This window comes from Phyllobates terribilis, unplaced genomic scaffold, assembly GCF_046119375.1.
Source record: "Phyllobates terribilis strain yellow unplaced genomic scaffold, ASM4611937v1 Scaffold_1__5_contigs__length_1240528914, whole genome shotgun sequence".
In the NCBI taxonomy this organism is placed as follows: Eukaryota; Metazoa; Chordata; class Amphibia; order Anura; family Dendrobatidae; genus Phyllobates; species Phyllobates terribilis.
The window spans coordinates 359,615,267-359,633,672 of NW_027362761.1; the positions used below are offsets into that span (position 1 = coordinate 359,615,267).

An 18,406-nucleotide genomic window follows, 5' to 3' on the forward strand; every position below is an offset into this window, starting at 1 on the left:
TCGCTGGGGACAGGACTGCCATAAGACCTGTCTGGTTCCCGTCCATCCCGCCCGTCCGTCCTTCTCCTACCCCAGCTAATCTACCTGGACTTCCGATTCCTTATTGGTCTTATGCTGATGTCTTTAATAAAAAGGAGGCAGAGACACTACCCCCTCATAGACCATACGACTGCCCTATCGACCTGTTACCCGGTATTACTCCTCCCCGTGGGCGTATTTATCCATTATCCGCTGCTGAGACCCGGTCGATGTCCGAATATATTGAGGAGAATCTGGCCAGGGGATTCATCCGGAAATCTACCTCCCCGGCGGGAGCAGGCTTCTTTTTCGTCAAAAAGAAGGACGGCTCTCTCCGTCCCTGTATAGACTATAGAGGCCTTAACCAGATCACGGTGAAGAATAAGTACCCCCTTCCGCTCATTCCGGAGTTATTTGATCGTCTGAGGGGGGCTAGAATCTTCACCAAACTGGACCTCCGTGGGGCGTACAACCTGGTTCGTATCCGTCAGGGGGATGAATGGAAGACGGCATTCAACACCCGGGACGGCCACTATGAATATCTGGTAATGCCCTTTGGTCTCTGTAACGCTCCTGCTGTCTTTCAAGAGTTGGTCATTGACATCTTCCGGGACCTTCTCTACTCCTGCGTAGTGGTGTACCTGGACGACATCTTGGTCTTCTCTCCGGATCTCCAGACTCACCGGAGGGACGTTCGTCAGGTCCTGCTCAGGCTCAGGCAGAATCACCTCTTCGCTAAATACGAGAAGTGCCTCTTTGAGCAGACCTCGCTTCCGTTTTTGGGCTACATTATTTCTCAGACCGGCCTACGAATGGATCCAGAGAAACTGTCTGCCATCGAGAAATGGCCTCGACCGGAGGGGTTGAAGGCCATTCAGCGGTTCCTGGGCTTCGCCAACTACTACCGCCTCTTCATACCACACTTCTCTTCCCGGACTGCCCCAATTTCCGCGCTCACCCGTAAGGGTACTAATCCCAAAGAGTGGCCGCCCGAAGCAGAGGAGGCCTTTCTTTCCTTAAAACAGGCCTTCTCTTCCGCCCCGGTGCTGCATCGCCCGGACGGCAACAAGCAGTTCTTCCTGGAAGTTGACGCCTCCTCCTCTGGAGCCGGAGCGGTACTTACTCAAAAATCATCTTCCGGGAGGATGGTAACTTGCGGCTTCTTCTCTAAACTCTTCTCCTCCTCAGAGCGCAATTATTCCATAGGAGACCGAGAGTTATTGGCCATCAAACTGGCATTGGAGGAGTGGCGTTACCTGCTCGAGGGGGCTCTTCACCCGGTAATAATTTACACTGACCACAAGAACTTGGCTTACCTCCAGCATGCCCAGAGACTTAACCCGCGCCAAGCCCGGTAGTCCTTGTTTTTTGCTCGCTTTGATTTTGTTCTTCATTTTCGCCCGGCTGACAAAAACGTCAAGGCGGACGCCTTGTCTCGATCCTTTCTGGTGTCTGATCTCGAGGAAGATCCGAAACACATCATCGATCCCGCCAGAGTAATGCAGGTGGCTCCCGTGAGTCTAAATCGTCTCCCTCCCGGAAAGACGTTCGTATCAGTACCTGATCGGGAGAAGATCCTTCACTGGGGTCACTCGTCTAAACTGGCTGGCCATGCCGGTCAGAAAAAGACCCTCCAGCTTATTACCCGGCACTACTGGTGGCCTACACTGCACAAGGACGTAATAGACTTTGTTTCTGCCTGTGTGTCCTGCGCCCGCAACAAGGTTCCGAGACATCTGCCAGCCGGTCGCCTCCTTCCGCTTTCTGTACCTGCTGCCCCCTGGCAGCATATAGCAATGGACTTTATAACTGACCTCCCAGTCTCTGCCGGTTGTACGGTCATTTGGGTGGTCGCTGACCGCTTCTCCAAGATGGCTCATTTCGTTCCCCTGCCAGGCCTCCCGTCTGCACCCGAGCTAGCTAAAGACTTTATTCGTCACATCTTTCGTCTTCATGGCCTGCCCCTCCACATCGTGTCGGATCGTGGGGTACAGTTCACCTCACGCTTCTGGAGAGCCACTTGTAAACTGCTAGACGTCACCCTGGACTTCTCTTCCGCTTACCACCCACAGTCCAATGGTCAAGTGGAGCGGATCAATCAGAACCTGACCAGTTACCTCCGGCACTTCGTTAATGCCCATCATTCAGACTGGGTGGATCTCCTACCATGGGCCGAGTTCTCTTATAACAATCACGAGAGCGAATCCTCCTCCAAATCCCCGTTTTTTGTAGTCTTCGGTCAGCATCCTCGGATTCCTTTTCCTGTCTCCACCTCTGTGGACAACCCGGCTGCGGAATCTCTCGTTAGCAAATTTTCCTCCATTTGGGAGAGTACCCGATCCGCACTCCTTCAGTCGTCCGAACGGATGAAAAGACACGCTGCCAAAAAACGCCTGGATCCTCCACAATTTCGTCCTGGAGATAAAGTCTGGCTCTCATCTAAATATGTCCGACTCAAGATACCTTCTTACAAGTTAGGGCCTCGGTTCATCGGTCCTCTGGAGGTCATCAGTCAGATCAACCCGGTGGCCTATAAATTGAAACTCCCGGCCAACTTACGGATCCCTAACTCCTTCCATGTATCTCTCCTCAAACCTGTGGTACTTAACTCTTTTTCCAAGTCTACAGGTACGCCTCCTGCTCCAGTTTCTGCTGAGGATGAGTTTGAGGGAGAGAACATTCTTGCCACCAAAAGGGTAAGAGGAAAGACCTTTTTTCTAGTAGATTGGAAGGGGTTTGGTCCTGAGGAGAGAACGTGGGAGCCCCGGGAGAACATCCATGCCCCTCTTATCCTTGCTAAATTTCTGTCTGGCCTAAAAAAGGGGGGGCCTAAAGGGGGGGTACTGTAGCGCCGGCGTCCCTGCCCTCTGCTAGGCAGGGACGCTGTTCCCCTCACCTCTCTGCTCCGTGCCCGGCGTCCTCCTCCCGCTCTGCTGGCAGCGTGCGCTCCTTCCCGGCCACTGTGCTTAGGGCGCGCGCGCGCTCTCCCTCCCTCTTAAAGGGGCCGCGCGCGCCGTCCTAAGGAGTCCCCGGCCAATGGCCGGAGGACTTCACCATATATAAGGCACCTCCTCCAAAATGGAGGTGCCCGAGCAATGTTGTTGCACTGTTCACTACTCTGCATCAGCCCTCAGGTCCCGTTGCCAGTTACCTGCCAGATACCTGCCAGATTCCTGCCAGCTTGCTGTCTTATTCCTGCCTGATATTCTGCTACCTGCCTGCTAGCCTGAGGTCCGACGGTCTGCCTTACAACTCCTGTCAGTCTGTCTAAGGACCAGCTTGCCCGCTCACCTGGGAGCGCACATCTGCTACCTGCCTGCTAGCCTACCTGGAGGCTCCGCCGTCACGTGCTGTGACCACCTGCCTGTCCAGTGACTCCTGCCCGCTCACCTGGGAGCGCTCATCTGCTGCCTGTCTGCTAGCCTACCTGGAGGCTCTGCCGTCACGTGCTGTGACCACCCGCCTGTCCAGAGACTTCTGCCCGCTCACCTGGGAGCGCTCATCTGCCGCCTGTCTGTTGGTCTTCCTGGAGGCTCTGCCGTCACATGCTGTGACCACCCGTTTATCCAGAGACTCTCGCCTGCTCACCTGGGAGCTCACGTCTACCATCAGCCGCCACAGGTCGTACCAACCCTTTACCCAGAGACTGCCCCGGTCACTTGCCGTGACCATCTGCCCGTTCATCCAGAGACTGCCCCGGTCACTTGCCGTGACCATCTGCCCGTTCATCCAGAGACTGCCCCGGTCACTTGCCGTGACCTCCTGCCCGTTCTTCCAGAGACTGTCCCGGTCACCTGCTGTGACTGCCTGCCTGGTCGCCACCCGCTCCCTTACAAGGACCGCCCCCTTGTATAGTAGCTCAGAGGTTCCGCCTCCCAGACCCGTTACACTTTATTTATTATGATGTCAATGCTATATTTAAAAGGTCAAGATAATGTTATAATGATGTTGTGATTATGCTATAAAGCTGTTTTTATGATAGCATGATGATGTCATAATGCTTCATGATGACATGATATCCTACTTGTGTTCTAATTATGTCCTAAAGCTATATTTATGATGTCATAGTACCATATTTTTTATAACATGATGGTACTATAATGCTGTTTTTAGGATGTCATTATGACATACATTCACAGATGTATATAGACATACACGTATATCGATTGAAATGTTTTTTTTTTTGTGTGTTTTTTTTTATTTTTTTTATCCTGTTCGGTAAACCTTATTATATTTTGAAATAAATATGTTGAATGCCTGCACCACCTGTTAGGCAGTGTGGGAAATCCTCCTGTTTATTGAGCACATAACCAGCAAATCGGGTACATGTGGTGCTCAGCTTCAAAAAAAGTTCAATATAGTCCAAAGATAATGGACCCGCAGAAGCGCTAGTTCAAGCGCGAAACGGCTGTTGTCCGCTCTCCCTGCTTACCACTGTTTTATCCAAGTTATGAAATAAAGGATATATGATTTTACAAGAACGGTGAGTGCAGCTTTTCATTATCTTTTTGCCTTGGACTTATTATATTTTGTTTTGTCCTTGCCTTACGATGTGCATTAAGCCTGCAGAAATTTTTGGACAAAGCAGGATTTTATTATCTGAACCAGTTGCGAACAGGTCAAGGGTGAATTATGAGTCCTCCTTAAAGGAAATGTGTAATTATATTAAACATGTTATTGTGTTAAATATATTTAAAAACAAATTGCATTTTTTCCATATCTCAATCTTTATTAAAAATAGGAATTAGAAATCTTGCAATTTACACACTGCTCACTGAGGCTTTGTTTGAATCTAACTTCCTGTTGTTTCAGGAAATCTATATGTACATTAGCCACAATTGTCAGACTCTGACGGTATCTTTTGTATTGTGTTTGCTAGTGTCCGATAAGCCTGTGCAAAGGTCATTGTGAAGTGAGGAGGAGCCAGCTGTGACATCACCTATTGAGAATGGTGGCTCCTGTGTTATCAGCTGGGTGTAGAGGAGTGATCAGTCTTTGTAATCCTGCCACTGATCAGGAAACTGCTAAACACATCTTGAAAGGGCTCCCTTATGAGTCCAAAATAGCCCCAGTGGTCAGTATGGAAGTTGTAAGATTAAAAAACAGAACAAAAAAAAACCTGGTAATTAAAGATTGAGATATGAATAAAGCACACATAAAAAATGCAAAGGATCATTAAAATACAAGATTGACGAGGCGTTCGAAGGGAATGACTCCGAGCCGACGGGTATGTTAAGAGCTCCTGCTGCTCCCAGAGAGTCCGGCCATAACAGATGGCCCAGAGGGTAGAACCGAGGCGGTCCCTAGAGGTTCGCCTTAACTTGGCTTCTGCATCAGAGAGCGTAGAAAATACACCGCTCACTACAGTCCGTAACTTACCCAGGGCTGAGCTTGCCGGGACTTGTGCACGTTGCCGCTGTTCGGCCCTGCACGGTCGGAGGGGGCTGTTATCCCCAGTATTTGATCTGCACCGTATATAGGGAGGAAAAGTAGGAAAACCTCCCCAATTACATCAGGGACCCCTGCTTCCTCAAAGTCAGGCAGTATCCAGAGATTCTTATTCAAAAACGAAGGTCCTTCTCAGGATCAAGATCCCAAAATGGTCGCCGACACCTTTCCTCAAACAGCTTCTTCACTGTCACAGAGAGAGCACTCAGACAGGGAGGAGCGGGAAAACCATCCACGTGTAGCTACAGGCTTCCACACCTCCTCACCAAATACCTCTTCCGAACCGCACTTTCCAGTTATGACTTAGTCAAAAATATCTTTACAAGGAGCTGTGTTAGTGATGGAGGAAATGAAATATCTTTGCTCACAAATGGGAGATATACCAACAAAATCAGATATGGAGAGTTATATCACTCGCCTGGAAATTGTCGTAAAAAAATTAGAAAGAAAAAAAGGGTGGGGGGGGTTTGAAACTTGTGAATATAAATTCCCTTTAATTTTTTTTTTATTGAATATCATTAAAATTCACCAACGAAAAAACCCAAATGTGCAACTCAATGAATGCCTGTTTCCCTTGTCCATAAATTACAGAAAACACCGTCCGTGCCTGGGTTTTTTCGTTGGTGAATTTTAATGATATTCAATAATTTTTTTTTGAAAGGGAATTTATGTTCACAACTTATATCACTTGCCTGGAAAACCTATATAGATCAGAAAGGCTTTAACACAACAATATCACAGGTCTCTGACACAGTGTCCCAACTAGAGTCCTCCTAAGCCTCTTTTACAACAAAACAAACAGCCTAACGTCAACTTAGTCAACATTATACTAGACAAACTGATTCTCTGATATAACTGAAGACCTGGAGAACCGCAATCAGCGCAATAATATCCACATACGTGGTTCTGCCAGAAGCAACATCCACAGCTGGCCCATTACCCATTTTACGTGGAATATTCAACGCTCTTTTGGAAAGACCACCTAAGGAAGAGTATCTCAAAGACAGAGCACACCGGGCCATAAAGGGGTTTTACCACAAACAAAAGTTCATTTTAATTAATGACTGTGTCTGACCGTGTACAGATCATACCACATCTCCTGGGCAGGGGAGGAAGCAAAAGACAATACAGCAGGGGATCGCAGAGGATTCATTTTGTGAGGTAAAATATTGTTCAAAAACAGGCAGTGAAATTTTTTACCTCACAAGATGAATCCTCTGCGATCCCCTGCTGTAATGTCTGTATTGTCTTTTGCTTCCTCCCCTGCCCAGGAGCTGTGTTATGTTCCGTACAGGGACAGACACAGCCATTAATTAAAATTAACTTTTGTTGCAATGACTACATCAGCAAACTCCAAACTAAGACAAAATTTGCCGCATACACTATTTACAGCATGTCTTAGAAAGTATTAAAATCTCTAAACCACTAGTGAAGAGGGCATTCACCACCTCCCTCCCCTGACACGGAATTGCAATGGCAAAAATTGCTGACAGTCTGAATCTCCTAGACTTAGACAATGGGCATAAATAAGCAGGAAATTGGGTATAGCTGTATAGTGACAATCCTAATTAAAATGCAGGCAGCTCCTTTTGGAAATAAAGTGATCCCTGCAGTACCAATGAGGATGTCTTTTGTGCATAGACAAAGAGTTATAGATTGGACAGGTAATTAAAACAGAAAAGGTCTTTTCAGAAAGTTGGATAACAAAGGTACATGTGTTTACACATAGATAGCAAAGTGGAAGAGGCTTTGTCCACAGGAAACGCATCTTGAATTCAAATGACACTGTTGTTTCCTGCAAGGGAAATTCTATACATTGACCCCAGACGTAGGTCTTCAAAATAACGTTATAAATATTGGAGTTCATATAGATCCAATAGTGATGGGACATACATTTTCATCTTCAGGACGAATCAGGGAATAAGATGCATGTTTTCTCATAACACCTGCCTATAAGCCCCAAATCAATAATGGCCAGATAACCGACAACAGCTATGTCATGTTTGGTCTCTGTGGAAAAGTAAAATCCCGATGAAAAATATGGCGGCGATCTCAAATTTCTGTGGTCGTCAGGAAGGAAGATATCTCAATTTAGGAATTTCATAAAATCTTTAAGGGCTGAGAACGTCCCACAACCCTGCCCATGTGAGGTCATCAAGGGGGGGGGGATGTGTGGGTGTAACTTAGGTGCTGATAAAAAGTCAAGCCGAATTATTATCTGTGCTCCTGTAGAGAGATACACTTCGGTGTATGCATGAATCCCGTTCACTGAACGTCTTTCATCGAAGTGCTCTCCTTCTCTTGCTGAACCATCTCTGTGGTCGGCGTAGGAAGTATCTTTGGTTTTATCCTTTTAATTTTATGTATATGCTGTATTTTTTAGTCCCCTTTTTAAAATCTTTTGTATATTTTTTTTGTATAAACACTGCCTCACTTTGGATTAAATATAAAATTTAATAGTTCTGTTCCTTTTGTTCTGTAACCCGCACCCCAAATCCGTACGCTACCAGAACCAAGCCCCCAATCAGCCTGTATAAAACATGACTGGTGGTGGCAGTGAGTAAGACTTGAGTTATTATGGAGTTAGCAGTGACCGTACTGGGGGTATATACACATTCTATGCATTGGAATCGGAGGTGTATATACCGTACACTCAATGTTAGTTTCCCGATAACCCGCCTATTAGTGGAAAGAGCCTGTGGTCTTCTCTGTTAATCGTCTGTCAATCGCGTAATTGTCCGGACAATAGAGGGCAGCGGAGAGCTGTTTGCTCCAAATATAACAGCTCAGTCATGACCCCCCCTGCTACCGCTGGCTGCAATCTTTGACACAGCATTAAAGAAGAAATCATGACGCAAGCTTGGAGTAAAGAAGCTTTTGACTTTAATGGTGCTCTATTACACTTCCTGGCAAACCTTTCCAGATCAACCTTAGCAAAACATAGGGCTTTGCGTCCAGTCCTAGAGGTTTAGAGAAAGGAACATCCCTTGCACCTGGGGTTTCCCGTTCCAATTACAGGTATGCAACCAAAGGGAATCCTTAATCCTGACAGATCCAAAAACATTATAGTCGTTCCTTGAGAACCTAGATTTGTCTGGAATTACCATCACGGACTAGCTGACAAATCCACTTGCACCTCCTGACCCCTATGGAAACCGCCGTCGACTGCAACAACCACAACAAGGAAGAGGCAGATCACTTGCTCGTATCCAACCAATTGAACAGTGACGCAGATCACTTGGTCGTACCTGACCAATTGAACAGTGACAGTTCACACTGTCATCTTGTCATTACAGCTGCAAGGTGCACATAAATGGATGAACTATACACCTAGAGGAGAATGTCCAAATATGGTTTGTACACGTCCAGTTGTCTCCTAATGGTCCATCGGCTATCGTGTAATAACGCACCTAATCTATATCCATGACCGTTAATCTACAGGTTATTTGATCTACACTGTATATGTATATGCTTACTTTTTGGAGTCCGCCGGTTGTGGGCTTTTTCCCCATGTGCGATCACTGATGCTCTGAGGTGGGGCTGTGTACTTGTGCATATACCTACAGTTAATGTCTGACAGGTTGAAGACGGAGCCTCTTCCTATATAGGAATAATTTATTCTCTGATAGATTATTGGTATCTGTGTTTACACTTGGCTCTTATCTAATAGGTTATAGGAACCTGCCTCTAGGCTAAAAAGGAAAACATTTTTCTGATCGTTTTTTATTATTTTTGAAGGTCTCTATTATGAATCAAATTTATACTCTAGCTAATTTTTATCTTCCAAACAAGGACCAAGTGAAGGTCTGTCAAAGGTATCCGAGATGGCTGGAGGGTTATATGGAAGGCCATCTAATCCTGGGGTGGGAGACCTCAATCTAACGGACAAACTATTAGACTCTTTTGTGGGAAAGTCCAATTCCTCATACCCAGTTATCTTCACTTAAGCACAGATTATTGAAACTACAAGCAGTAGACATTTGGCATATTTTACATCCAAAAGATAAAGACTATGCTCACTACTCACCAGTTCACAATCCGTACAGCAGAATTGATTACTTCATGATTAACCATCACCTTCTAATTTGGTGCCCCTCTGCTTCTTTTCAGCCACCAGCTCTGGAACCCTAACCTCCTCCAAGACGCTAAAAGTATTGCCAATAAAAGTAACTGCCATTGAGCACACAATTAATGACTTCTTAATCCATCATGACAATGATGAAAACCCCACTCCTTGTCCAATGGGAAACTCTAAAATGTGTACAGCAATTTTTTTTTATGAATTTGTGGATAAATGTGGTGGCAAGGTAGCTAGGAGCATTCATCCAAAAGCCCCCACCACTTATATTCCATCTATTCAAACTTCTGCAGGTGTGGAGGTTAATGAATCCTGACAAATTGCTGAAACATTCAAGGATTATTATAAATCCATATATAACATTAAAGGCCAATACGCGGATATGTCACCAACATATCTCCAGACAAAAATAGACCAATATATAGAGAAAACGGCTCTGTCCTCTCTATACAATGATATACATATACTGTGTTCCAAATTATTATGCAAAGAATCTTTTCTCAGATTTTCCCAAATTACCTATATGAATTGCAGTCATTGTAATTTTCCAGTCAAATAACTATTAGAGTACAATTGAAAGGTTTTTGTACAAACTGCCTATGATAACAGTATATTTTAAAAAAAATAAAAAACTCAAACTGCACTCAAAATGCATGTTCCAAATTATTATGCACAGCAGAGTTTTCAACCTTTTCATTTTAATAAAGAACAAAAAAATGGTCATTTTTGAAATTATAAGCATTAGCAGGTTATTACAAACTGAAATCAAACAGTTTTCAACTTAAAACTTTATTATAGGTGATGTTACATTTGCACATAGGACTGCTTGTTCGAAAGGAGCTTCTGAACTCTCTCGTCCATTGAATTTGTCAGGTTTTGGATGGTTTCTGCTTCAATTGTTTTGCATGAGGACAGAATACCCTCCCAGAGCTGTTGCTTAGATGTGAACAGCCTCCCGCCATCATAGACACTCCTTTTGATGATGCTCCAGAGGTTCTCAATGGGGTTGAGGTCAGGGGAGCATGGGTGCCATACCATAAGTTTGTCCCCTTTTATGCCCATAGCAGCCAGAGATGCAGATGTGTTATGTGCAGCATGAGACGGGGCATTATCATGCATGAAAATGATCTTGCTGCGGAATGCACGGTTCTTCTTCTTGAACCATGGAAGGAAGTGCTGTTTGAGAAACTCAACATACATTATGGAGTTCATCTTTACCCCTTCAGGGATCCTAAAAGGGCCGACAATCTTTCTCCCCATGATTACAGCCCAAAACATTACTCCACCTCCTCCTTGTTAGCGCCGTAGCCGTGTTTGCATGGGGTGTCCATCAACCAACCATCCTCCACTCCATCCATCTGGACCATTGAGATCATTTCATGCATGATAATGCCCTGTCTCATGCTGCACATAACACATCTGCATCTCTGGCTGCTATGGGCATAAAAGGGGACAAACTTATGGTGTGGCACCCATGCTCCCCTGACCTCAACCCCATTGAGAACCTCTGGAGCATCATCAAAAGGAGTGTCTATGATGGCGGGAGGCAGTTCACAACTAAGCAACAGCTCTGGGAGGGTATTCTGTCCTCATGCAAAACAATTGAAGCAGAAACCATCCAAAACCAGACAAATTCAATGGACGAGAGAGTTCAGAAGCTCCTTTCGAACAAGCGGTCCTATGTGCAAATGTAACATCACCTAGAATAAAGTTTTGAGTTGAAAACTGTTTGATTTCAGTTTGTAATAACCTTCTAATGTTATAATTTCAAAAATGACCATTTTTTTGTTCTTTATTAAAATGAAAAGGTTGAAAACTCTGCTGTGCATAATAATTTGGAACATGCATTTTGAGTGCAGTTTGAGTTTTTTATTTTTTTAAAAATATACTGTTATCATAGGCAGTTTGTACAAAAACCTTTCAATTGTACTCTAATAGTCATTTGACTAGAAAATTACAATGACTGAAATTCATATAGGTAATTTGGGAAAATCTGAGAAAATATTACTTGCATAATAATTTGGAACACAGTGTATCTAATCTAAAACAACCCTTCAATGAAGAAGAAGTACTACAAGTCATCAAGATGTCCCCACCAAACAAGAGCCCCTGTTCAAACGGGTAGTCTGCTAAATTTTTATAAACGACCAATTCTTTAACCTAAACTATACACGTCAAACTGTGGCCAGCAGGGTGGTTTTGTTTGGCCAGCAACACCAGAACCACTACCCCTATGTGGGGCCATTATTCTGTATAGAGGACTATGTGGGGCCCGTTATTCTGTATGGAGAACTATGTGGGGCCCATAATACTGTATGGAGGACTATGTGGGGCCCATAATACTGTATGGAGGACTATGTGGGGCCATTATTCTGTATGAAGGACCTTGTGGAGCCCATTATACTGTATACTGGTTGGCCCGCAACTTTGTCCAAATTTTTCATTTTGGCCCTCTGGGTATTTGAGTTTGACATTTCTGGTCTAAACCATAAACCTTTTTTTTTTATTTTTTATATGTTATATGTTTTTCATAATCTCTTATAGGGGACGGTATTACCAACCCCAAGTGCTTGAACTGGGAAACTACCTCTATCTGGGTATGCTGAATGTCTCAACGGTCTACCGGGCCATCTAAGGGGAATAGTATAGATTTATCCCAGTTAATAGTCAGTCCTGACAACCGCCCAAACTGTTTAAGTATATCCATTACACTATTCAGGGATCTACCATAGTCTCCCAGAAATAGCAGAAGGTCGTCCGCATACAATGCAATCTTCTTTTCTATGTTCCCATATTGAAATCCTCTAACTTCAGAAGAATTCCTCACTACTGCCGCTAAAGGTTCTATTGCAATGGCAAACAATAATGGGGACAGAGGGCACCCCTGTCTTGTGCCTCTATATAATCTGAAACTTTGAGACAGCTCACTGTTTGCTTTGATTTTAGCTGTAGGGGAGGCGTATAGCAACTGTACCCATGATATAAATGTGTGTCCGAACCCCATTTTTTTCAACACCTCCCAGAGAAGTTCCACTCTATGTGGAGTAATAAAAGAGGTTTATTGAGGTATTGCTTGTCAGCTATCTACTCAATCATTCCCAAAAAAGTGGCGTACTAACACTGCCCCATCTATTCAAGAGTGGGCCTCAGAGATGGACTTTTTATGTAAAATGGAAAGACTCTCAGTTCATAACGAAACTAATTCTGATAGCTTCAATAGAACCTGGTAAAGATGGCTCATATTTAGAGATTCTACTGCATATTGTGACAAAGTCACTGGCAGTATGTCAGAAGGGAGATATGCTTCACTGAGGCTGTTAGCCTCAGTGATGTGAAACATGGAAGTTGATCCTGCACATTAGGTGCAGAGAGGGTTAACGGACCACGTCTACAATGGCATGTTTTTAGTGGATTACGAAGTGCAGGGTGGGACGTCATCCATCATATCTCCAATCCAAGGAGTTGTCTGGGCTTTACATAGCCAGCCTTGATACTCAGGTGTGTTCAGTGTGTGGAAGCCAGCTCCTGAGAGAGAGGAGTTTCTGTTGGTGCTAAACTGGACAGTGTGCTGTTTGCTAACCCTGAGTGACTGGACCTCGGCCGAAGTAAGGACTGTTTGTACCTTTGTTTTTTTATCCCTTTGTTTTTTTTTTGTTATTCCAGAAAGGCTATGTTTATGTTTTCCACTTGGCCGTGGTTTATGCGGACTTGTATAATAAACCACGTCATTCAAAGAGACAGTGTCCTATATCTACCTCCAAGTGCAGCAGAGTGAGAGACGTTACCACAAGTGGCGTTAGAATTGCGGGCAAAACTCCCAGCGAACACTTGTGACTGTTACAGGAGGGGCTGCATGTCCTGGGTGAAGTTGGCCATAAGCCAGCAAGTGACGCTGGACAAAATGGAGGACCTCCTTAAGCATCTGTTGCAGGCGCAGCACCAGCAGATGCTACAGCAACAGCAGATGGTGCAACAGGAGACCACTAAGTTGCTTATACAGCAGCTCCAGCAGCAGGCCCAACAGGACCAGTGCCAACAACAGCAGCAGCAGATCGATTAGCTCGCAAAGGCAATCCATGGCTCGGCAACCGCTCCAACGATAAGGTCAGTGGACGACTTTGCTGTCCAAAAGGCGGTAAAGGGAGCGCTGCAGAAAATGACCCCGGGTGATGATATAGAAGCTTTTTTGACGGTATTCGAGAGGGTCGCCGAGAGGGAAAGGCTTCCGCCAGAGTAATGGGCAGAGGTTTTGGCGCCATACCTGACGGGTGAACCCCAGAAGGCATATTATGACTTAGCCTTGCAGGACGCCGAAGAGTATGCAAAATTAAAGACTGAAATTTTGGCACGCTTGGGGGTAACAATGACTGTCAGGGCACAGTGCGTCTGTGGCACCCCAGGGGTCTGGTTTCCACAGTAATAGCAATATTACGTCTGTGAGCAGGTGGGAGGTCTCCTGGGCAGGAATCCTAAGCATGCCACACCTCCTGCCCAGTCCTGGGAGGGGAAGAACTTCCCCTACATAAACTGGGGCTGAGGCAGGGTTTAGCGAGAGGAGTTCCAGACAGAGACGGAGTCTGGTCTGGACACGCAGAAACAGGGACAGATAGACATCAGGAGCTCTGTAGGAGCCAAGGAGAAGTGCCAGGGGCTGGAGCTGTGCAGAGCTCGCCCTGGGAGAAGGTACTAAAACCGGACACAGGAGTCCGAGGCTGTGGGGACTAAGATATACCCAGCAGCAGAATCCATCCGGCAGGGGATTCCAGGTCCTCTGGCCATAAAAGCCCGGAGGCTCAGTCACAACGAAGGGACCAGCACCGCCATCCCGGAGCGGAGGCTAACAGGAGGCCCCAGGTCACCAGCCATATGGGTGAGCACCACACGGTATACCCAGGGACGTGAGCTACTTGTAACCGCCGAAAGCAGGGTAGCCAGGAAGGGTACAGACTAACGGGAAGGCCTACAACTCCACCTGGCCAGGGGAACTCCGGCTTACTCGCAGACTAACCACGCCCCAACTACTAGCCAGTACTCCCGGGGGAATTTGCCTTGTACCATCAGTAAAGACCCTGAACTGTACCCTCGCGTTTCCGTGCTTCCTTGTCGCACCGTTAGTGCTGGGACATCCACACCATCACTCCCAACATCATCCACATCCGCTGCCCTGAGGCCATACCTCTCCCGTTGGGGGTTATATCAACATTGCTGCACACCTATACCACCGGCCTCAGCGGTCTGCCCTGCAGCGGCGGTTTCATAACCGCATTCAACGGGTGGCGTAGTCGGACACTAATACCATCATACCAATAACCGCCACTTAGTTTGACCACCCTGGGCGCGGACCGGGTCACCGCCACACGAAGACTACTACCCCCATCGGATCCGGCTCCGGGTATCCCCCGCGGGCACGCGCGCCGCACTACAGCACTGGCCCAGGGGGTGAGTCAACTTTTACGTAGTCGGCAGGATTACGTGCCCGCAACCACCGGGTACTGCGTGCCTGAAAAAAGAGACTTTTATACTTACCTGTGGTGAAGTTTCCCGCCGTCCGGAGTCGTTTCCCGCCATCCGGAGCCAATTCCCGCCATCAGACGCCATCTTGGACCGTTTCCCGCCGTCTTCTGCCTTCTTCCCGCCATCCGCAGCTGCTTCCCGCCTTCGGACGCCATCTTCGGGACGCCGCACAGGAAGAAGAGGGGCGTGGACGCCGAAAGCGCGCGGGATCCGAAGCTCCGCCCCACACAGTGACGCTGCGCAAGGTCCTGGAAGGGAGGAAGAGTGACGCTGACGTCATCGGAGCGCGACGCCAGGTCCTCAACCCCGACAATCGACTGCGGAGCCGCGGCCTACGGAAGAAGAGCATCGCAAGGTAGGCCACGGTCCACTAGGGGGGAGGAGGATGCCGGACACCGAGGGGAGCTCCACTGCCACAGCCACCGCCAGCGCAACCGCTGCAACAGTCATCCCATTCACCATGCCCTATATCCCGGGGGCAGCCTGGCTACCCCAGTACTCAGGGGAGTCACATACCCTAAATGACTTTAGAGAAAGGCTGGATAGCCTCTTCCAGGTGTATCCCCTCACAGAGACGCAAGACAGTGATCCCGCAGTCCGTCTGGTGAAGGAAATGCTGACCCAAGCCGATGCCAGTCTGGACCCAGACGCCCCAGAGGAGACTAAGCAACTGTGGAAGGAGAAATGTAGGCTGTTCCTCTACAGGGAGAAGTTGTGCCGGAGAATGGTTAACTTTCGAACACATGAGTTGACCTGGCAGGTAGTGGTCCCCAGACGAGACGCGGCTATGATTCTGGAGGCGTACCACAACGGAGCAGGACATTTCGGGTGGAAGAAGCTGGAGTTCTTGTTGCGTGAACGGTTCTACTGGGTAGGCATGAGAGGAGCCATCGAGAGGTGGTGCAGAGACTGTGGACCGTGCCACCTAAGAAGGAAGGACTGTGCCAGCCAGAAGACTCCCTTGCAGCCCATCATCACCCGACAGCCACTGGAACTGGTAGCCCTGGACCATGTGAAACTGGCTCCAAGCAGATCTGGGTATGTCTACGCCCTCACAATCGTAGATCATTACTCCCGGTTCCTGGTGGTGGTCCCGGTCAAGGACTTAACGGCTCAAACAGCAGCTAGAGCCTTCCAGCAGCACTTCTGCCGTCCACACGGGTACCCGGACCAAGTGCTGACAGACCAAGGGCCAGCCTTCGAAGCAGAAGTCTTCCAGGAGTTCTGCAACCTGTATGGCTGCACGAAGATAAGAACAACGCCCTATCACCCACAAACTAATGGACTCTGCGAGAAGATGAACCAGGTGGTGATAGACCTCATGAAAACATTGCCCCTGGAAGAACGCAGTATGTGGCCTGAGAAGCTGCCTGATCTGGTGGACCTATACAACCACATCCCTGTAGGTTCTACCAACTGTACACCGGCTTACCTAATGAGAGCGAGACCTGGTAAGCTGCCTATCGACCTGGATATGGGAGTCCTGACGCCCGAGGACACCTCGCCAGAGGCAGACTGGGATACAGAACGGCAGCAGCAGTATCGGAAAGTACAGGAGAGCATCGAGCGAAGTCTGTCTCAAGCTAGAGAAAGGCAAGAGAGGGCTTATAATCAGTATGCTCCCGCTGTTCCCCTGGTACCTGGAGAGCAGGTCTTGAAGAGGAAAAGACGGCTCCACAAGTTGGACGACCAGTGGGAGAAGGACCCGTACACCGTACTGCCATCAAGCCATGAGAACCCAAAGATTTGCGTGATCAGTAAGGATGGAGGAGAAACCACAGCCGTTGTCTCCAGAGACCACCTGAAGAAGTGTCCCGAGCAGCTGCAAAACCCTGAAGAAGAAGATCAAGAAAACCCTCGACCCGCAGAGGAAAGGGAAGAAATGATCAGGACTGTACTCGGAGACTTCCCCCGGTCTTGGACACAAGTAAACGGTGCTGTCGTGGTACCCGTCCTCACCTTTCTCCAACCAGCCCCGCAAGTGCCTACAGAGGAACCGGAAGAGCTGGAAGAGCAGCCGGCCCAAGAGGCAGAAGAGTCCACACCAGCAGTACAGGAGGATCAACCCTCTGCTAGTAGTGAGCCTGCCGTGCCCCTACTGAGCCAAAGAGTGCGCAGAAAGCTGCCCAGCTTGCCCATGACACCTCCTACACCCTGTAGTGCAGGACCAGTGAGTGAGCTCCGTAGGTCCACTAGGGTTACCAGAGGCCAGATGCCCGTACGTTGGAGAATCTAAGTTGGCTAGTTGCTTTAACTATTTTATGGTTACCTGTTTTGTTGTAGCCGTTGCTAATTATGTTTTTCAGTTACAGATTTCTTTATATGGACTGACAGGTTATGGACAGTGAGTAACCGGAACTCTGTTGTAAATATGTTTGGAGCGTAACCCAGGAATGGACTAAAGACTGTTAAAGACTCGGGGCAGGACAGACCCCTACCTGGTTACGGCTCCCTGTTCTTTGGTGAAATGGACACCCTTATTGCTTCCCGGTTACGGACACGCCGTGACCATCTCATGTATTTAATTGTTATTGTTTATACCCTGTTATGTTTTTAAAAAAAAAAATATATATATATATATGTTTAGTCCGGGAGTACTAAATTTCACTAGGGGGGAATGTGGCACCCCAGGGGTCTGGTTTCCACAGTAATAGCAATATTACGTCTGTGAGCAGGTGGGAGGTCTCCTGGGCAGGAATCCTAAGCATGTCATACCTCCTGCCCAGTCCTGGGAGGGGAAGAACTTCCCCTACATAAACTGGGGCTGAGGCAGGGATTAGCGAGAGGAGTTCCAGACAGAGACGGAGTCTGGTCTGGACACGCAGAAACAGGGACAGATAGACATCAGGAGCTCTGTAGGAGCCAAGGAGAAGTGCCAGGGGCTGGAGCTGTGCAGAGCTCGCCCTGGGAGAAGGTACTAAAACCGGACACAGGAGTCCGAGGCTGTGGGGACTAAGATATACCCAGCAGCAGAATCCATCCGGCAGGGGATTCCAGGTCCTCTGGCCATAAAAGCCCGGAGGCTCAGTCACAACGAAGGGACCAGCACCGCCATCCCGGAGCGGAGGCTAACAGGAGGCCCCAGGTCACCAGCCATATGGGTGAGCACCACACGGTATACCCAGGGACGTGAGCTACTTGTAACCGCCGAAAGCAGGGTAGCCAGGAAGGGTACAGACTAACGGGAAGGCCTACAACTCCACCTGGCCAGGGGAACTCCGGCTTACTCGCAGACTAACCAGGCCCCAACTACTAGCCAGTACTCCCGGGGGAATTTGCCTTGTACCATCAGTAAAGACCCTGAACTGTACCCTCGCGTTTCCGTGCTTCCTTGTCGCACCGTTAGTG

The 18,406-nt window shown here is 47.6% G+C and overlaps 1 protein-coding gene across 1 annotated transcript in view; it reads right to left on the bottom strand.

Moving 5' to 3' along the window:
* LRRC43 (leucine rich repeat containing 43) overlaps positions 1-18,406 on the bottom strand; it is an 89,886-nt gene that overhangs the window by 36,730 nt on the left and 34,750 nt on the right. The gene's annotated exons all lie outside the window — the stretch shown is intronic.